The sequence below is a fragment of the Macaca thibetana genome, chromosome 6 (genome assembly GCF_024542745.1).
Source record: "Macaca thibetana thibetana isolate TM-01 chromosome 6, ASM2454274v1, whole genome shotgun sequence".
Lineage (NCBI taxonomy): Eukaryota > Metazoa > Chordata > Mammalia > Primates > Cercopithecidae > Macaca > Macaca thibetana.
Genome location: NC_065583.1, coordinates 73,009,256 through 73,029,806, shown reverse-complemented (window position 1 = coordinate 73,029,806; position 20,551 = coordinate 73,009,256). Strand labels below are relative to the sequence as shown.

At 37.9% G+C, this 20,551-nt stretch overlaps 1 protein-coding gene across 3 annotated transcripts in view; it reads left to right on the top strand.

Annotated features, from left to right (window-relative positions):
- Positions 1-20,551, top strand: part of FER (FER tyrosine kinase) — a 725,379-nt gene that overhangs the window by 15,553 nt on the left and 689,275 nt on the right. For all 3 annotated transcript variants that reach the window (XM_050794609.1, XM_050794604.1, XM_050794616.1), the window contains exon 3: positions 16,986-17,088. The gene's annotated coding sequence lies outside the window, so the exon portion shown is untranslated. The remainder of the gene's footprint in view (positions 1-16,985; positions 17,089-20,551) is intronic.

Here is a 20,551-nt window from a genome sequence, read left to right as displayed (position 1 = left end):
AAAAAATACCTTCCCAGCAACATCTGTACTGCCATTTGACCAAAAACTGGGGTACCATGGCCCAGCCATTTGACACATAAAATTAGACATCATAGGACCCTTAAATAGAAAGAAGTTTATTTAATAGTTGTATTAGTCTGTTCTCACATTGGTATAAAGAACTACCTGAGACTGGGTAATTTGTGAAGAAGATGGGTTTAATTGACTCAGAGTTCTCCGTGGCTGAGGAAGCCTCAGGAAACTTACTATGAGGGTGGAAGGCAAAGGGGAAACAAGGCATGTCATCACATGGCCAGAGCAGGAAGAAGAGAGGGCAAAGGAGGAGGTACTACACACTTCCAGACAATCAGATCTCATGAGGGGATGATGTTAAACCATTAGAAAACACCCCCATGATCTAATCACCTCCCACCAGGCCTCACCTTCAATACTTGGGTTATTACTTTTTTTCATAGCTAAAGTTCATTCTCACTATTTGCTATGTAATAAAATTAAGCCAAGCTTATGTGAACCAAAAGCTCTGGGTGACAAGCAAAAAGAATGTGCACATCAGCAATATTCATTTAAGGTTAAAAGATTTTTAGTGTTATTAATCAAGAATTTAAATGTCCCAAAGTTATAATACTTCTTTGCTTAGGACAAGATGTCCTATTCATAACTCAGATGAAAACTATATAAAAAGGAGAAAAGAAAAAAGTGGTCCCTAGAATGCATTGATCTAGAGTAATGGTTCCAGTCTGCCATGTTGTAAATTTAACTTCTATTGCTGTTTGTGCACTAAAGGGCACTCAATTGCCCCGAAAGAATTAATGCAACTTGTAAAAAGTAGGCCAGCTAATTTATAGGCAATAGCTTACATACTAGAAAAAAAACTGGATCAGTAAGTGATGCGATATTTATTTCCAAGAAATCTGGCAATGTTTTCTCACTGAAAAATGAGTAGGAATGAAGTCAATCTGAAAGTGATTTTTTTCTGAGGTGGGTGAGCACAAGGAAACACCTTTCGCTGATGAAGGAGGAATATGAAGCAGCAGTCGCAGAGGTGAAGAGGAAGAGGAGTATTTGCCAGGAAAAATAGGATGGACCTTTCCCAGTATACATACAGGGAGGATGTAAAAGTCAAAAACCTGGGTCAAAATTAAGGCCAACACCAAGAAAGCAAAACCAATACTCTCAGGTAATAGAATTACTAGAATCCCATTCAGCTCTTCTTTTATTCATTCATTTCTCAATCTTCCTTTTTGTTTGACTCTTGTTTATGGAGTGTGTACCATATTCCAGAGCTTGATCTTGGTACTGAGGTTATGACAGGAATAACCTGTTCTTGCCTGACCCCTATCCATTCAGCCTTCTCCGGAGATTTCCTGTACATGGTCCCTGTTCATGCCAATGGACACTTGAGAATAAGTGTCTTTGCTGAAGGTGTTCTCTAGGCCTGGGTGTGCATTAACACTTCTGGAAGGATCCTCAACCTTTCAGAACTGACTGAGGTTGATCCTCAACCAATGAGAAGGAGATGTTGGATATACCCCAGCTTCCTTATCCCTCAGTAGAACAATTCTGAAGCATCTCCCATAGTTTCTGAGAGGATCTCCGGAAGGATTGAGGCCTAGTTCGCCCCCAGTAGTAACCTGCTCATCAACACTGTCTTTGCTTTCCTTCCTTCCTGTCTCACTTCTGGACTTACCTCTCAGAAAACCAAATCTGCATCTGTTTTGGGGTAAACCAAGCTAAGACAGCAGGGAAAAAGGCAGATAAGGTCCCTGTTCTCATGGAACATATGTATCACCTCAGAGAGAGAGACAATAAATAAGTAAAGGAAATAAATATACAAGATAATTTGGGATCAGAACCCAAAGAAGGCAATAGCCACGATTCTGGAAGAATTGGAGGGGGTGGTCTCATCAGGGAGTATAGAGGGCCCCAGTGAGGAGGTGACCTATAAGCTGTGGCCTGAGAGAAAGGAGCAAGGTATGTAAAGAGCTCAGGGGAAAATCCCTTTCCCATGAAGCTCTTTTTTCCTCCCATCAGGATCCCAGAGTTCCTGGGGATCCTCCTTTCTCTTCCAGAGTTACACTCACCCTCCCATCCCTGCAGAGTTCAAATATACTTGGCTGAGGCAGCATTATTGGTTCTAGATGCTGGACTGTACCTGCTGCAGGGGAAGGAGAAGTACAGAGCATTATGGGCCTTCCTGCTTTGAAATCAGGCACCAAAGGGCCTTGGGATATCCCTGGGGACCCTGCCTCCCCTAGATCTGCCAGAATTCCTTGTCTCTGTGATAGTCTTCACTGTAATCTGAGACTTGTGGCCCCTTCTCCAGATCTGTCTCTTTCCCTTCATGCACAGCAAAAAGAAACTCACACCCACCTTTTTCAATTCCTGGGAGGCTGGGATGGATGAGGGAGCATGCGGGGGCCATGACTGCTAGTAGTTTTTCTCTCCATTTCTGCTGAGCTCAGCCCAGTGGACTGGAGCTTCTTTAGGCTGCCACTCTGGGCCACTCTGGTTAGGGGAGAACAGCTGAAGCCAGAGGAAAAGGGTATTTCCTTATACCAGGCATTTCCTTTATTCTTCCTTCCATCAGTGGAGAGAAGAGTCAGCTTTCACCTGCAGAGGATCTAAGAATTCCTCTAGGGGCATTCTGATTACCTCCTAGTAACATAAATTGGAGAGGGAAGGAGAATAGTCTACTCAACTTGGTGGTAAAGACTTCCCTTTTTTCCCCCTCAAGGTGGTGGATTGGAGGCATCGTTAGCATGCCTGTCCCCCTTGGAAAGACAAAATAGTGTATAGAGATTCACAGTGGGAACTTTATTCCAACAAACAACACACAAATTTAACAGGAAAACTGAAAGAAACCACAGATCCTTTGAATGAAGTGGCAGGCTACAGCCTACACCATGAGCCAGATGGAAAACTGCAGAAGACCACAGTGCCCAGGAAGGAGAAACCTTGTATGTGACCTCAGCTATCACCATTGCCTGAATCACCCTGGCTAGATAACCAGAAGCTCCTAAGTCTGTTACATGACCAGTTCATTACTACTACAACTGGAATTTGAGAGCCAACACTGTAAGGTTATTTATAACCAAGGAATCTCACAGAGTCTATATCATTTCTCTGCCATCCCTATCAGAGCTGGTGCTGGTACCTGCTGGTAGGAGACTTGAGGACAGTTCACATGTCTGGATCCTTTGCAGACATTTCCCAGCACCAGTGTGGAGTATTGTGGTCCCACTGCATGGCTAGACCCAAAGGAACAGCAGAATTGGGCCTCAGGGACTCCTACTCCAGAAGCAGGAGTATACCACATCAAGGGAGCACTCCATGGGACAAAAGAATCCAGATGACTGGAATTGAGTCCCAGAACTTTCTGCTTGTGGGAAGTTTCTTTCAGCAGAAGCACAGGTGCAGTACGGGGCTCAGTGGGGAAAGTCTGCAGCTCTACCCCAACAGTTAGGCAGCCCTGGTGCTAATGAAGGGTCTTGGAGAAGAAATTTCTTACCCTTGCCCACCACTGCGGACACAGCTGGGACTTTTCCCATGGGAGCTTGGTGTGGGTGCACTTGTAGACAGACTTTCTGGAGCACTTAAGGGTGACTGCATCCCCACAGAAGGACTGCTCTTCAGTTCAGGTTTCCACAAGAGATCTAGTCACAATCCCTTTCTACATGGAACATCAGCATTCTTACAGATGTAGAGAGGTGCCTGTCTGATCTAAATAGCTGGAACACTGGGTCAGGAGTGTGACTGGGAGGCAGATTGCTTTCCTGCTGGCCTACAGGAGAGCTGAGGTGGCTATCTCCCTCCCCGTGAAAAGACCTCAGTGTGTTTCACTGAGAGCTCCCTCCACCATCTCTGTCAAGACTGGGACCTCAGCCCACTACTGGGTACTGCATTTACCCACTTGTTTTAGCCACAGCTGATTTGTACCCATGGATCCCGTCTCTACTGGCCTGAATCCTGAACTGTTTAACCCAGTAAATAAACTACTGGGGGAAAAATAATAAATAAATAACTGCACACCACTGAGGAATAAGATAAGCTTCAAGAGATCTCTGCCATTCTACCCCACAGGAGACAGCGAATCTGCTCACACACTGAGCATATTGTTACTACAACCAATATCTGAGAAAGTCATCATAAAGACTCTCTATAAACAGGAAACTCATGCAGAGTCTTCACTCTTGAAAGCATCCAGAGCTGAATTAGGTTACAATAAACTATAATCATTAAAGTCACATCCTTAAGGGGAAAAAAAAGAAAAAGAAATTTAAAAATAAACACAGTTGAATAAAAAAGAAATTCTAAAATAATTAGAGGAAATACTCTACCCAAATGAGGAGGAATCAGAAAAAATAATTCTCGTAATATGACAAAACAGGGTTCTATAACTGCCCCCCCGACAAAGATCACAGTAGCTTTCTAGCAATGGATCCAAACCAAGATGAAATCTTTGAAATACCAGATAAATAATTCAAAAGGTTACTTATTAAATTACTGAAGGAGATACAAGAGAAAGGTGAAAACTAACATAAAATTTTTTAAAAATCAGGATATGAATGACAAATTTTTCTAAAGAGTTAGATATTTTAAAGAAAAAACAATTAGAACATCTGGAAATGAAAGACACATTTTAGGGAATTACAAAATGCAGTGGGAAAGTTTTAACAATAGATTTGAGCAAGTAGAAGAAACAATTTCACAGCTTGAAGATGAGCCTTTCAAACTCACCCAATCAGAAAAAATAAAGAAAAAAAACTCAAAAGAAGTTAACTAAATCTCCAAGAAATATGTGATTACATAAACTGGCCAAACCTAAGAATCACTGGTGTTCCGGGGGATGAAGAAAAAACAAAATGTTTGGGCAACTTATTTGAGGGAATAATTGAGGAAAACTTCCCTGGCCTTGCTTGAGATTTAGACACCCAAATATAAGAAGCTCAAAGAACTCCTGAAAGATTCACTGGAAAAAGGACTTCACCAAGGCATATAGAGTCATCAGGCTATGTAAACTTAACATGCAGAAAAGAATTCTAAGAGCAGTTAGACAAAAGTGTCAAGTAACCTGTAAAGGAAAACCTATCAGACTAACAGCAGACTTCTCAGCAGAAACCTTACAAGCCAGAAGGCACTGGGGTCCTATCTTTAGCCTCCTTAAATGGAGTAACTGTCAGCCAAGAATTTTATATCCAGCAAAACTATGCTTCATAAATGAAGAAGAAACAAAGTCTTTTTCAGACAAGAAAATTCTGAGAGAATTTGTCACTACCAGATTATCCCTACAAGAAAATGCTGAAATAAGTTCTAAATCTTGAAACAAAAGCTGGATGTGCACCATAATAGAACCTCTTGAAAGCATAAAGACTCACAGGGCCTATAAAACAGTAATAATGAAAAAACAAAGTATCTAGGTAACAATATGATGACTGGAACAGTACCTCATATCTCAATATTAAACATTGAATGTAGGTGGTCTAAATGCTCCACTCGAAAGATACAAATTGGCAGAACAGATTAAAAAGTCACAAACCAAATATCTGCCATCTTCAAGAGACTCATTTAACATATAAGGATTCTTACTGACTCAAGGTAAAGGGGTTAAAAAAAGATATTTTATGCAAATGGAAACCAAAAGTGAGAAGGGATATACTATTCTTATACCAGATAAAACAGAGTTTAAGGCAACAACAGTAAAAAAAGACAAAGTCACTATGTAATGATAAAAGTAAAAATCCAACAAGAAGATATTACAGTCCTAAATATGTATGCATTTAAATCTGGCATTCCCAGATTCATAAAACAATTACTACTAGACCTAAGAAAAGAGATAGACAACAACACAATAATAGCAGGGGACTTCAACACTCCACTTACAGCACTAGACAGGGATCATCAAGGCAGAACGTCAACAAAGACACATTGCACTTAAACTGCACTCTAGAACAAATGGACCTAATGATATTTACAGAACATTCTACCCAAGAACTGCAAAATATACATTCTCATTAGTACATGAAACAGTTTGCAAGATAGACCATATCATAGGCCTCAAAATAAAGTCAATAAATATTTAAAAAATTCAAATTATATCAAGTATATTCTCAGACCACAGTGGAATAAAACTAGAAACCAACTCCAAAAGGAACCCTCAAAACAATACAAATACATGGAAATTAATCTGCTCCGGAATGATGTTGAGGTTAACAATGAAATCAAGATGAAAATTTATAAATTCTTTGAAACGAATAATAGTGACATAAGTTATCAAAACCTGTGGGAAACAGCAAAAGCAATATAAGAGGAAAATTTATAGTGCTAAATGCCTAGATCGAATAGTCTGCAAAGTCACAAATTGACAACCTAACACACACTTCAAGGAACTAGAGAAACAAGAACAAACCAAACCCAAAGCTAGTAGAAACAAAGAAATAACAAAGAACAGAGCAAAACTAAATGAAATTAAACATAAAAACAATATAAAAGATCAATGAAACAAAAAGTTGGTTCTTTGAAAAGATAAACAAAATCAATAGATCATTAGTTAGATTAACCAAGAAGAGAGAAGATTTAAACAAGCTGTCAGAAATGAAAATGGAGACATTACAATGACACCACAGAAATACAAAAGATCAAAAGAAATACAAAAGATTTGAGGCCACTATAAATACTTCTATGCACATAAACTAAAAAATCTAGAGGAAATGGATAAATTCCTGGAAACATACAACCCTCCTAGCTTGAATCAGGAAGAAATAGAAATCCTGAACAGACCAATAGCAAGCAGTGAGATTGAATTGGTAATAAAACAATTTCCAACAACAAAAGAAGCCCAGTGCTAGATAGATTCACAGCGAATTCTACCAAAGAAGAATTGGTACCAATCCTACTGAAACTATTCCAAAAGATTGAGAAAGAGGGAATCCTCCCTAACACATTCTATCAAGCCAGTGTCACCCAGATACCAAAGCCAGAAAAGGATATAACAAAGAAAAGGAAAACTACAGACCAATATCCCTGATGAACATAGATGCAAAAATCCTCAACAAAATACTAGCAAGCCAAATCAAACAGCACATCAAAAAGATAATTCAAGCCACATGCGGTGGCTCACACCTGTAATCCCAGCACTTTGGGAGGCCAAGGCAGGAGGATTGCTTGAGCTCAGGAGTTCAAAACTAGCCTGAGCAACATGGTGAAACCCCATCTCTACAAAAAAATATAAAAATTAGATGCATGTGGCGGTGTGCACCTATAGTCCCAGTACTCAGAAGTCTGAGGTGGGAAGATTGTTTGAGCCCAAGAGGTCAAGATTGCAGTGACCCATGATTGTGCCACTGTACTCCAGCCTAGGTGACAGAGCAAGATGCTTTCTCAAAAACTAACAACAATTATAATAATAGTAATTCACCATGATCAAGTGGGTTTCATCCCAGGGATGCAGGGATCGTTCAAACATATGCAAGTCAATAAATGTAATTCATCGCATAAACAGAATTAAAAACAAATCCCACATGATCATCTCAACAGATGGAGAAAAAACATTCAGTGAAATTCGGTATTGCTTTATGATAAAAATCCTCAACAAACTAGGTATAGAAGGAATATACCTCAAAATAATGAAAGCCATCTATGACAAACTCACAGCCAACATCATACTGAATAGGGAAAAGCTTAAAGCATCCCCCCTGAGAACTAAAATGACACAATGATGCCCACTTTCACCACTTGTATTCAACATAGTGCTGGAAGTCCTAGCCAGAGCAATTAGGCAAGAGAAAGAAATAAAGGGCATCCAAATTGGAAAACAAGAAGTCAAACCATCTCTGTTTGCCAATGTTATGATCGTATACCTAGAAGACCCTAAAGTCTCCTCCAAAAGGCTGCTATGTTTGATAAATGAATTCATTAAAGTCTTAAGTTACAAAATCAATGCACACAAATTAGTAGTACTGCTATACACCACCAACAACCAAGCTGAGAATCAAATAAAGAACTCAATCCCTTTTACAACAGCAATAAAAAAACAAAATACCTAGGAATATGCTTAACCAAGGAGATGAAAGATCTCTACAAGGAGAAGGACAAAACGCTACTAAAAGAAATCATAGATGATGCAAACAAATGGAAATACATCCTGTGCTCATGGGTTGGAAGAATCAATATCATGAAAATGATCATACCGTCCAAGGCAATCTACAGGTTCAATGCAATTCTTATCAAAACACCAACATAATTTTTCAAAGAATTAGAAAAAAATCCTAAAATTCATATAGAAACACAAAACAGCCTGAATATCCAAAGTCATCTTAAGCAAAAAGAACAAATCTGGAGATATCACATTTCCTGACTTCATACTGTAAGGCTATAGTAACAAAAATAGCAGGATACTGGTATAAAAGTAGTTACATAGGGCCAGGTGCAGTGGCTTACGCCTGTAATCCCAGCACTTTGGGAGGCCGAGGGAGGCTGATCATGACGTCAGGAGATTGAAACCATCCTGGCCAACATAGTGAAACTCCGTCTCTACTAAAATACAAAAATTAGCTGGGAATGGTGGCACATGCCTATAATCCCAGCTCTGTAATCCCAGCTACTCAGGAGGCTGAGGCAAGAGAATCCCCTAAACCAGGGAGTTGGAGGTTGCAGTAAGCCAAGATCACACCATAGCACTCCAGCCTGGTGACAGAGCGAGACTCCGTCTCAAAAAATAAATAAATAAATAAATAAATAAATAAATAAAAATAAAAATAAAAAAGTAGGTACATAGATCAGAACAGAATAGAGAACCTACAAAGAAAGCCAAATACTTACAACCAATTGATCTTTGACAAAACATACGGAAACATAAGTTAGGGAACAGACACCCTATTCAGTAAGTGGTGCTGGGAAAACTGGATAGCCACATATAGAAGAATGAAACTGGATCACTATCTCTCACCATACCAAAAATTAATTCAAAATGCATTAAGATTTAAATCTTAAGACCTGGAACCATAAAAATTCTAGAAGAAAACCTAGGAAAAACTCTTCTGGATATTGGCCTAGGCAAAGAAATTATGACTAATATCCCAAAAGCAAATGCAATAAAAATAAAAATAAATAAGTGGGACCTAATTAAATGAAAAAGCTTCTGCACAACAAAAGAAATAATCATCAGAGTAAACACACACCCCACAGAATGAGACAAAATATTTGCAAAGTATGCTTTCAACAAAGGACTAACATCCAGAATCTATAAGGAACTCAAATCAGCAAGGAAAAACACAAATGATCCCATCAAAAAATGAGCAAATGGCATGAATAGACATTTCTCAAAAGAAGACATCCAAATGGCCAATAAACATATGTTTTTGTTTTTTGTTTTGTTTTGTTTTTGAGACGGAGTCTTGCTCTGTGCCCCAGGCTGGAGTGCAGTGGCGCGATCTCGGCTCACTGCAAGCTCCGCCCCCCGGGTTCACGCCATTCTCCTGCCTCAGCCTCCCAAGTAGCTGGGACTACAGGCGCCCACCACCACGCCCGGCTAGTTTTTTGTATTTTTTTAGTAGAGACGGGGTTTCACCGTTTTAGCCAGAATGGTCTCGATCTCCTGACCTTGTGATCCGCCCGCCTCGGCCTCCCAAAGTGCTGGGATTACAGGCTTGAGCCACCGCGCCCGGCCGGCCAATAAACATATGAAAGAAAATACTCAACATCACATATCACCAAGGAAATGCCAATTAAAGCCACAGTGAGATGCCACCTTACCCCAGTCAGAATGACCATTATCAAAAAACAACAATATTGGCATGGATGTGGTGAAAAAGGAATACTTATACACTGCTGATGGGAATGTAAATTAGTACAATCTCTATGGTAAACAGTATGGAGATTTCTCAAAGAACTAAAAGTAGATCTACCATTTAATCCATCAACTCCACTGTTGGATGTCTACCCACAGAAAAAGAGGTCGCTGTATTAAAAAGACACATGCCCATGTATGTTTGTCACAGCACAATTCATAATTGTAATAATATGGGACAGTCTAAGTGCCCATCAACTGATGAGTGGATAAAGAAAATGTGGTCTATGTAAACCATGGAATGCTACTTAACCATGAAAAAGAATGAAATAGTGTCCTTTGCAGCAATTTGGATGGAGCTAGAGGCCATTATTCTAAGTGAAATAACTCAGGAATAGAAAACCAAATACTGTATTTCTTATAAGTGGGAGCTAAGCTATGATTATGCTAAGGCATAAAGAGTGAGATAATGAACATTGGAGACTTGTGCTACTTTATATTAGCATCCACCCCATCCCTGTCCCCTCGCATCCACTGATCTTTTCTCTATCTCTATAGTTTTATTTGGAGAATAGTATATAAATTTAACCATACAGTATTTAACCATTTGAGGTTGGCATTTTCACTAAGCATAATAGCCTGGAGATCTATCCAGATTGTTTATTATATACGTTTATTCTTTTTATTGCTGAGTAGTATTCCATTGTATGAATGTAACAGAGTTTAACTATTCACCCATTGAAGGTCATTGGTTGTTTTCAATCTTAGCAGCTGCAAATAAAACTGCTATGAACATTCATGAACAGGTTTTTGTGTGAACATAAATTTTCATGTCAGATGAACGCCCAATAGTGTGACAGCTGGGTCATTTGGCAAATTCATGTTTACTTTTAAGATAAACTGCTAAGTTATTTTCCAGAGTGGTTGTACCATTTTACATTCTACCAGTAGTGTATGAGTGATAAAGTTTCTCCTCATCTTACTTAGTATTTGGTATTATCACCATTTTTTATTTTAGCCATTCTCATAGATGTTTAATGATATATCATTGTGGTTTTAATTTGCATTTTCCTAACAGCTAATGTTGTTGAACTTGTTTTCATGTACTCATTTTCCATTCCTATTTCATTCTTGGTAAAATGTCTCTTCATATCTTTTGCCCATTTACTAATGGCATCATTTGCTTATTTTGCTTTTGGGATTTGAGAGTTCTTTATATTCTAGATAAAATTCCTTGCTGGGTATGTGGTTTGCAACTGTTTTCTCTAGTCAGAATATTGTTCTTTCATCTCCTTAACAGGGCTTTCACAGAGCAAAAGTTTTAATTTTTGATAAAATGAAGTTTATCAAATTTTCCTTTATGGTTTTATTGACTTTTAAATGCTCTTATATTGAGGAAATTAGTTCTATGACTGTCAGATGTACTGGAAATATTTTTCCAATTTAGGTTACTTTGTTTCATATAAAATTATTCTTTCTGTTGTATAAATTCATCATCATTTTAATGTATTACTTGTTTTGTGCTATGATTTTGCTAAACCTTCTCCTTCTTAAAATTCTCTTCTCCTTTGGCTTCTCTAATATATATACCCAGATTTTCTTCAGCTGCCCCAAAATGTAAGACTTTACAAAAAAATTTCAGTTACTGACATCTTAATACAATTTTTTTTTCTCTCTACATTTTTTTTCCAGCCAATCTCACAACTTTATCTGCCACTTTTAGCTTTGACTTGTATTTCTAGCTCCAGACTGATGGGACATTTACATATGGCTATCATTCCAACACCTCAAAGTCAAATGTCCCCTCAAAAAATTATTTTTCTCTCCCCTTTGGTTATGATTATCCCCATCGTCCTGGGTAGGAAACTGTAGCATCATGTTAACCTTTTTTATTTATCTTATAAACACATCAGTAGTCACAAATTCCTACTAGTTTTATTTTACAAAATCTTCTCCATGGTTCAAATGTCAGTCATCACTAATTTGAGATGTTATAGTTGCCTTCTAAACAGTGTTCCTAGTGTTCTCTTTCAGCCCATTATATTCATTATCATCAGTGTTGTCTCTCTGGACATAGTCCAAATATGTCATTCTCATGCTCATAATCTGACAATAAAAGAGGAAAGTAAAAGGATATAATGTTAAAGATAAAAAATTATATGGAACTGTGGGTAGATAAGAGAATAAAAATTTTAGTAGATAAGAGAATAAAAATTTTATAGAAGAATATTATTTGCGACTCTATGACAATATATTTAAAAATCTGGAAGAAATGAATGCTTTCCTAGAAAAATATAAATTATCAAAATGGAATAAATAGAAAACCTGAATAGATCAGTAATCATGGAAGAGATGGAGAAGATAGACCATTTGCAGAGGGACCAGGCCTAGTCTTAGTTGCTATAGAGGGGAAAGAAATGAATACAAACTTTCAACCTAGAGTAAATTTACGGCCTACTGAATAGGTTTCAAAACCAACATAAACAGGTTCCACTTAATAGATTGGGCCAGGCAAAGCAAGGGAATGAGACTGGAAAATTTCATTCTTGTTTCTTTTGAATTAATGACCTTTTAAATTTTTTTTCCAAATAAAATCCCTTGCATATAGAAACATCAAACAGAAACAGAGTGTTTGTGGGATTAGTTTTTTGTGTGTGTGTGTGCCTCATTTTTGTACTCTAGAAGCCTCCAGATGGCAGCATTTTACTTTGGAAAATGTTCAGTGCTTGCAGTGCCTCTCCTGCTTTTTGATTCGTAACAGCACCTGAGTCAGGCTGTCAACAGCGGGAGGGGACGGGAGACAAGGTGGTAGATGTGTTTCAAGATATTCTTACCTTTCACACTCTCCTCTGATTTACCATCCACAGAGATCCTCTGCAAATTGGCAGTTGAGGTAAGCACTTTTCTTACAGTCAATATAAAAACAGGCACTTTATTCCAGCTGCCTTTGTACCACCCTACAAAAATTAAACAGTTGATTTTTGTGTTCCTGACATACCATTTGCACAAAAACAATTTTTGTTTTTCATCTTGAAAATTAGGTAGTAAAGAGTCCATATTACAAAATAGCAATAACATGGCCGAGCGCGGTGGCTCACACCTATAATCCCAGAACTTTGGGGGCCGAGGTGGGCAGATCACAAGGTCAGGAGTTTGAGACCAGCCTGACCAACATGGTGAAACCTCGTCTCTACTGAAAATACAAAAAGTAGCCAGGCGTGGTGGCATGCGCCTGTAGTCCCAGCTACTTGGGAGGCTGAGGCAGGAAAATTGCTTGAACCCAGGAGAAGGAGGTTGCAGTGAGCTGAGATCACGCCTCTGCACTCCAGCCTGGGCGGCAGAGCGAGACTCCATCTCAAAAATAAAAAATAAAAAATGAAAAAAATTGAAATAACATTAGCCCTTGCCTAAATTGCTGAAATGTCCTACTTCTTGCCTCTGTAGAGCCTCTCATCCAAAGTGCATATCATGTCACTCTCCTATTCCCAGCCTGTGCCTTTCGTCACAACCAAAGTAAACCCAGCCTCCTTAAAGCAGTCTTCAAGACCCTACAGGATCTGGCCCTCTCCACTTCCCTGACCTCATCTTCTACCATTCTCCATCTTGTCTGCTCACTTGGTTCTAGCTATTATGGTCTTGATGCTTTTTGAACATAATGAGCATGTCCCACCTGGGACCTTTGCACTTCTCTATTGTCTCTCTGATTTTTGCATAGTTTGTGTCCTCAATAAAGTCTCTTCTCAGGTGTCCCTTCTTTGGAGAGGCCTTCCCTGATCACTGCCCCCTCTCCCAACCTTATCCTCACCCTGTTTTTTTCTCCCTCAGAAGAACAGAAATATCTAATAATTTATTGGGTGTCTTTGTCACAAAGTATATAAATTCCATGGAGGACTGGGATTCATATTGTTTATTCTTATCTCCCCAGGGCTAAAAAAAAAAAAAAAATGCCTGATACATAGTAGGTACTCAGTAAGTTGTTGAATGAATGAAAGAATAAGCAAAGTTCAGTCCTGATGTGTCTATACCATCTCTTTTGACAAGCTGTATGGCAGATACTTGGAAAGTAGTAGCCCAATCCTAATTAAGTGGTCTTATTGATGCTAGCTCATTAAATTTCTTAGATACCCATGAGCCTATACTTTTATTTCTTAAGCAGACACTTAATTTTTAAAAGTCTCCCCAAATTTGTCACTAAAACAAAAGTCGTCAGATAAATGATAGAGATTACATATCTTTAGCATTTATGTAATTGAAAACACATTGAAATTAGCATCAAATTATTCTATAATAGATCTGTGGAACTAATTCTTAAATAAAGTTTATTTTACTGAGAAGTTATGTAAGTTACCAAAAAGAACTTGTCACCTGTGTCGAAAGAGTGTTTGCATTACTAATCCTGGATGATATTTTGTCGGCAAAACAATTCTGAAGCATAGAATATTCAGGCTGCAAAGAGAAGAGTGTAAATAATTAAGATGTAAATTCAATTATGGCTGTCTCCCCATTACAGATCTTTTTATGGTAATAGCAATGTACTGTGTCCTCAATTTGTAAGTGGAATTGCATCCAGATATAAGTATGTGGAAAAAGAAGTTCTGAAAATTTCTTGTAAATAAAAAGCAATTTGTTAAATACTATTCCCATCTGTATGGATCTAGTTATACTCCCAATATTTCAGTTTTATAACTACATAGAATCTCAAAATTAAAACATAATAATTTAAGTAATATTATATTCTAAAGGATAGTAGAATAATTTTGTAAATTATTCAGTAACAATAAACAATCTTTAAGCTGAAATATATTAAGTACCTTCTTTAAAGTGGAAATGAGGACTTAATTTTTCATTCCTATCTGTCATCTTTCTAAGTGCTATTACCTTAATTTGTATTTTTTATTTTAAAAAATTATTCTGATGATTTTGTTCATGCTTATATTATAACTAATATGAATCTATTAAGAGTTTACAATGTGCTAGGCATTGTACTAAGCACCTTCAAATTACTTGATTAATACTCATGGGTTAGCGTGAGAATCCAGTTACAATTTATAATAAATTTTCAATGTAAAAATGAACTCCAACTTTAAAAGCACTGACTTACAAATGAAGTATCTTAACACAGTGTGTTGGTGAGTAGAGAACTGTCTGAACTGCGTGACTGCAACTTTCAATGAATGAAAACCTATGCAGCATGATAAATTGAATCAAATTAGAATAACGTGTATGTAGGAGACTATTGGAGCTCTTTCACATCTTATCTTCATACAGCATTCTTTGCATTTAAAGATACTACTGATGACAGTATTGCTTTCTGAGTATTTGCAAGGCTACAAAGGCTGATGCATGCGTGACTTGCGGTTACTTTCACAATAAGCATTATCCATGTGAATTCGGTCTGTGGATTGTTGTGTGGCAAAGTTCTTTGGCAGCAATGTCTCTACCCTCTGCAGTAAAACTTGTCTTCGCCCAAATAGCCACATCATCTCTTATTGCTATAGCCTCTAAGTTTTCTGCTGCTTTTGTTGTGTCTATACAATCTGCACTGATATGATTCAGTGAGACCTTGTTAGTATTCTTTGGCTTACTCTTGCCTTAACTAATCACAGAATAGTTCACCATAGGGAAGTCATGGTGATGGAGATTCTCCAAATCTCTTCAAAGTCACATGACAAGATGGCAACTTATTCTTTTGGCTTGCCAAAACGGATATAATGGTCATCTGTGGTTTATCCCTGCTCAGCATCTGTTTCCCTACATCGAGGTAAAAATCAACTCCTTTGGAGACTGACCCTCCTCCGTTGATTCAGTTAAGGCCCATGATACTACTAGGGCTAAACCACGCTCTGGAGCCAGTGATTGGTACATGACAGTTGAGTATAATATATGCCTTGACTATAAAGACTAGTTAAAGAGTAGGCCTGTGATCTAAGCAGGCCAGTTACAGCCATTAACATAATTTTAGGACTTTCTGCTGGAACCATTGGGAAAGAAAAACTCTTTTGTTTTTTGTGGTGGCGAAGCCTAAGCTTGCTAGTAGCCATTTTGACGCCACTTGAGGTCAGCCTAAGAATGAAGGCAACATGGGGGAAAGCCAAGCTGGGAAGTGAAGAACATACAAATTACATTGTTTGAGCACCTAGATCTAGCTTCACTTGAGGCCAGCAATAAGCCCTTCACATTTTAGATTAGTTTAAGTTAATTGGATTGGGTTATATCTTTTGCAACCAAAAGAATCTTGAATAATTGAGTAGGCATGACCACAAACTAAACCTCAAGAGCCCTTATGTACCTATACATGCCTACCCATGTATAGGTAGATAGTCATATTGAAATATAGTATAGTAAATAGTCATATTGAAGACCTCTGTTAATACTGAAGAGCAGACCATGATATCAATTGCTGGCATATCCCTGAAGATCAGAAAGTGAAATGCAGATTGCTGGTGCTGTATTTTGGAATTCTACATTTCTGTCCTTTATCCTTTTCATAAAACTGGAATAGTGGAGAGCGCTGATTAGAGTGCATGTTACATCACGATGTCAGCGCTACAGTCTTAAAGCAAATCTTAGTAGGTGGTTGACAGGTACTGTAATTAATAAATAGATGGGGAAATACCAGTTGAGGTACCAAATTACTCTCATGTGATGGACATATTTTGAATTTAGGCTCTGCTTTCTAGCTTTGTGATTGTGGCCAAGTTACTTACCCTTTCAGCCACGGTTGCCTCATATTTAAAGTAGGAATAATAATAGTCCTGCCTAATAGGGCTTTTTAAGAAAATTAAACAGATTTATTTGGGGAACGAGCTTAGAACAGTGTCTAGGCATAGTAAGTACTCAAAATGGGCCGGGCGCGGTGGCTCAAGCCTGTAATCCCAGCACTTTGGGAGGCCGAGACGGGCGGATCACAAGGTCAGGAGATCGAGACCATCCTGGCTAACACGGCGAAACCCCGTCTCTACTAAAAACACAAAAAATTAGCCGGGCGAGGTGGCGGCGCCTGTGGTCCCAGCTACTCGGGAGGCTGAGGCGGGAGAATGGCGTGAACCCGGGAGGCGGAGCTTGCAGTGAGATGAGATCTGGCCACTGCACTCCAGCCTGGGCGACAGAGCGAGACTCCGTCTCAAAAAAAAAAAAAAAAAAAAAAAAAAAAAAAAAGTACTCAAAATGTGTTGATTATATTATTTCTCTTTAATTTTAGACATCACAACATTACCCCAGAGAGGAACCCAGGATTCTCACACCATGACACCATCCTCATCTGTTTCTCCAGCCACATTTGGACATGGATCTGGCAGCCAAAGGTACAAATACAAGATTCTATACTAGATCTTAGAAGGTTGTCAGTTTTTTGTGGGTTAATGGTTAATACAGAAAAGCAACAAAGTATGACTGCTATATCAGGATTATATTCAGCCTTGAAGCAATTTCCATTTTTATATGTTCACTTAGACCAGTTTGTATGCTATGAAATCAATGAGAAGAAAATTGTGTTGGCAAGAAATCTACCTGGTTAAAAAAAAAAAAAAAAGAAAGAAAGAAAGAAAAAGATGTTTTCTTAGACTACATATGCCTTTAAACATTTTTATTTAGAATTTTTTATTTCCCTGCAAATATGTGATTATAGCATTACAAGGAAGACATTGTAGTTGTACAATAGCCTTCATTCAGCTCTCTTGAAGCAAATATTAGACATGTCTAGTGTAAGTAAAACCACATGTTATAATGGGAAACTATTATAAGAAAAAAGATGTAACATTTGAAATTGGTCAGAAAATCAGAGAAAGGTTGCCTTTTTGGCATATTTTTAAGCTATACTCCTTTAGATAGTATTGCAAAATATGAATTTCTGTTACAGGAACAAAATTATTAGAGAGTGAAAATGAGACATTATAATAATGTAATGAAGATTTTTTTTACTGAGATAGTTGATCTCAGTTTCAAGTAAATAATTACCCACATCTCTCAATTTAAGGCTGCTTTGAATGCTTTTTCTGCCTCCTTTTTTATTGTCATTCTGTTAGCTATCACATAGTACAACTGTCAGATGCCTGAGTCTAGAAGCTACCCCTTTTAATTTCTTGCTTCTAATCTGCAGTGAAGAGGGAAATTAGATTTTCTCTAAAACAAGAGTGAGTAGGCTTTAAGTGAAAGTCTGAGAGTTTTCTAATGGTTAATTGGGTGACCTTAGTGTGTGGTTTTGTGATTTTTTTTTTCCCCCCTGAATACTCAAGGCTGCTTTTTGCTTACTTCCGGTTTTCTCAACCATGTCTAGATGAGGATATGACCTTTGGTTAAGTGAAGTACTTTTGTAACAAGTTTAAATTTTCAGGGAATTTCTATGTAGCTAAACTTTATACTTACACATAATTTATTTTCTTTTGTTCATGATCTTCCAATGGAGGTGCTTAATGTCAACAAGCAATAAATCTAGATTCTGTGTTTTGTATTGGTTGCTCTTCCAAATTAATACTCATCCCCCCTCTAACCAATCCAAGACAATTATTGGCCTCATCATTGTTCTCTGAATATACCTTGCTTACTCTTGCCCTTATGCAATCTTTTAAACTGTAGCTTTGAGGTAAGGCACGTTTTCCTACCTCTGTTAATGTTCTCATGCTTTCTAAGCCGTCTCACGTTCTAATGTTTCCATGACTCTAAGTCTGGACCACGTGGATCACTTACCATTCTAATTACCTATAACTACTTTCCCATGCACTGGGGGAGCGGGGACTGATCAAATACTATTACTCATTGTTCTCCACTTGGGGGTATATAGGCTTAGCATCTCTAAGTATACTATTACCGGCTCTGAGTAAACATACATTCTTTCTGCAGTGCAGAGAAGACAAGGACATTATTAATACCCTTTAATCATCTTGTCTTACGTCTGGTAGGAAATAGATGACATCTATTCAGTTAAGGATGACAAAACATCAGACAGGATGGCTAGTGATTTGAGAAAAAATGTCTGTCCTTCTTTGTACATATCTTTGTTTCTCCTCAAACAAGCCTTCTTTGTATAAAGATGTCTGGAAATTGTCACATTACATAGCAGTGGGTAGGAAAAAGCAATTCCTTTACTACTGATGTACATCTATGCAGGGCTTCAAAGGCAACTTGAGCAGGTAACAGGTTCGCCTATAGATATTAGATTAGCTCAAGCACTTTTTTCACAGGATTTCTTGTCTCAGACATGTGGTCTAGATATATGACTAATGTAGCTCTCTAATTGTGGATTCTTTATACTTTCAACTTTAAAAGATCTTTTCATAATTCTGTTTCTCCCCTCTAAATCTTTATGTTTTGTCAAAGGGAATCTTTTCTACTATGTTTCTTCCTGTTTTGAAACCACTCTGATGGAAAAAAAAATGGTGTATTTTTTTGTTATATTTCAGAAGAAGTTTATTTTGTTTTTATTCTAACCATTTGTTAATGAGTCATATAAATCCCCTGGGTTTTCTTGACCTAAATTTCAAGTCTTATAAAAAAAATCTCACAACATAGTTAACAATTACTAGAGATGAATAAAATGTTTTATGAAACCCCTCATTCCTCCCAAGCCCTGAGCCTAGTATAGAGAGCTGCCTGGAGTCCATGTGACTGCACATTGCTCCAGAGAGAGTATGTGTGAGGAGTACCACCTCTGGTCCCTAAGCTGTTGCAAGATGGTGCCATTTTGAAAGAACAGCCAACACGAGACTTCATCCTGCCCTAGGGCCCAATAGTCCCTATACTCCACATCCTTGGGACCCCACCAAGATTCCCTCACATCCACCCAGAGGGTTGCAGCATCATGGCGCTGTCTGGACCCAGTAGTACAGCTGTGTCCTTGGCTTCTGAGCCCATGCTACATCCTATACCCTGAGAAATGGGTGGTTGAGCACACCGAGGAGGCTGCCCCCAAAGCATAGGGAACCACAGCATCAACAGAATAAAGGACAAAATCATATGATCATCTCAATAGAAACAAAAAAAGCATTTGAAAAAGTCAATATCCCTTCATGATAAAAACTGTCAACAAACTGACTATAGAAAACACATGGCTCAAGATAATAAAGGCCATATATGACAAATCCACAGCTAACATGATACCGATGGGAAAAATATGAAAGCCTTTCCCCTAAGATATGGAACAAGACAAAGATGCATACTTTTACCACTTTTATTGAACATAGTTTTGAAAATCTTAGCCAGAGAAAGAAACAGAATCCAAATTGGAAAGGAAAAAGTCAAATTATCCTTATTTGCAGATGACATGATTTTATATTTAGAAGAACCTAAAGTCTCTACCAATAAACGCTTAGAAACTGATACTCGATTTCAATAAAGATGCAGAATAGAAAATCAACATACAAAAATCAGTAGTATTTCTATCTGCCAACAGTGAATGATCTGAAAAGGAATTCAAGAAAGCAATCCCATTTATAATAGCTACAAAAAATAAAATAACTAAGAATAAACTTAACCAAAGAAGTGAAAGATTTCCACATTGAAAACTATAAAACACTGATGAAAGAAATCAAAGAAGATACAACAGAAATGAAAAGATATCCCAGGTTCATGGATTGGGATAATTAATACTGTTAAAATGTCCATACTACCCAGAGTAATCTCTCTACAGATTCAGTGCAATTCCTATCCAAATACCAATGACATTTTTCAGAAAAATAGAAAAAACGTTTTCAAAATGTGTTTGAAACCACAAAATACCTGAATAGTTAAAGCAATCTTGACCAAAATGAACAAAGTTGGAAACATCAGACT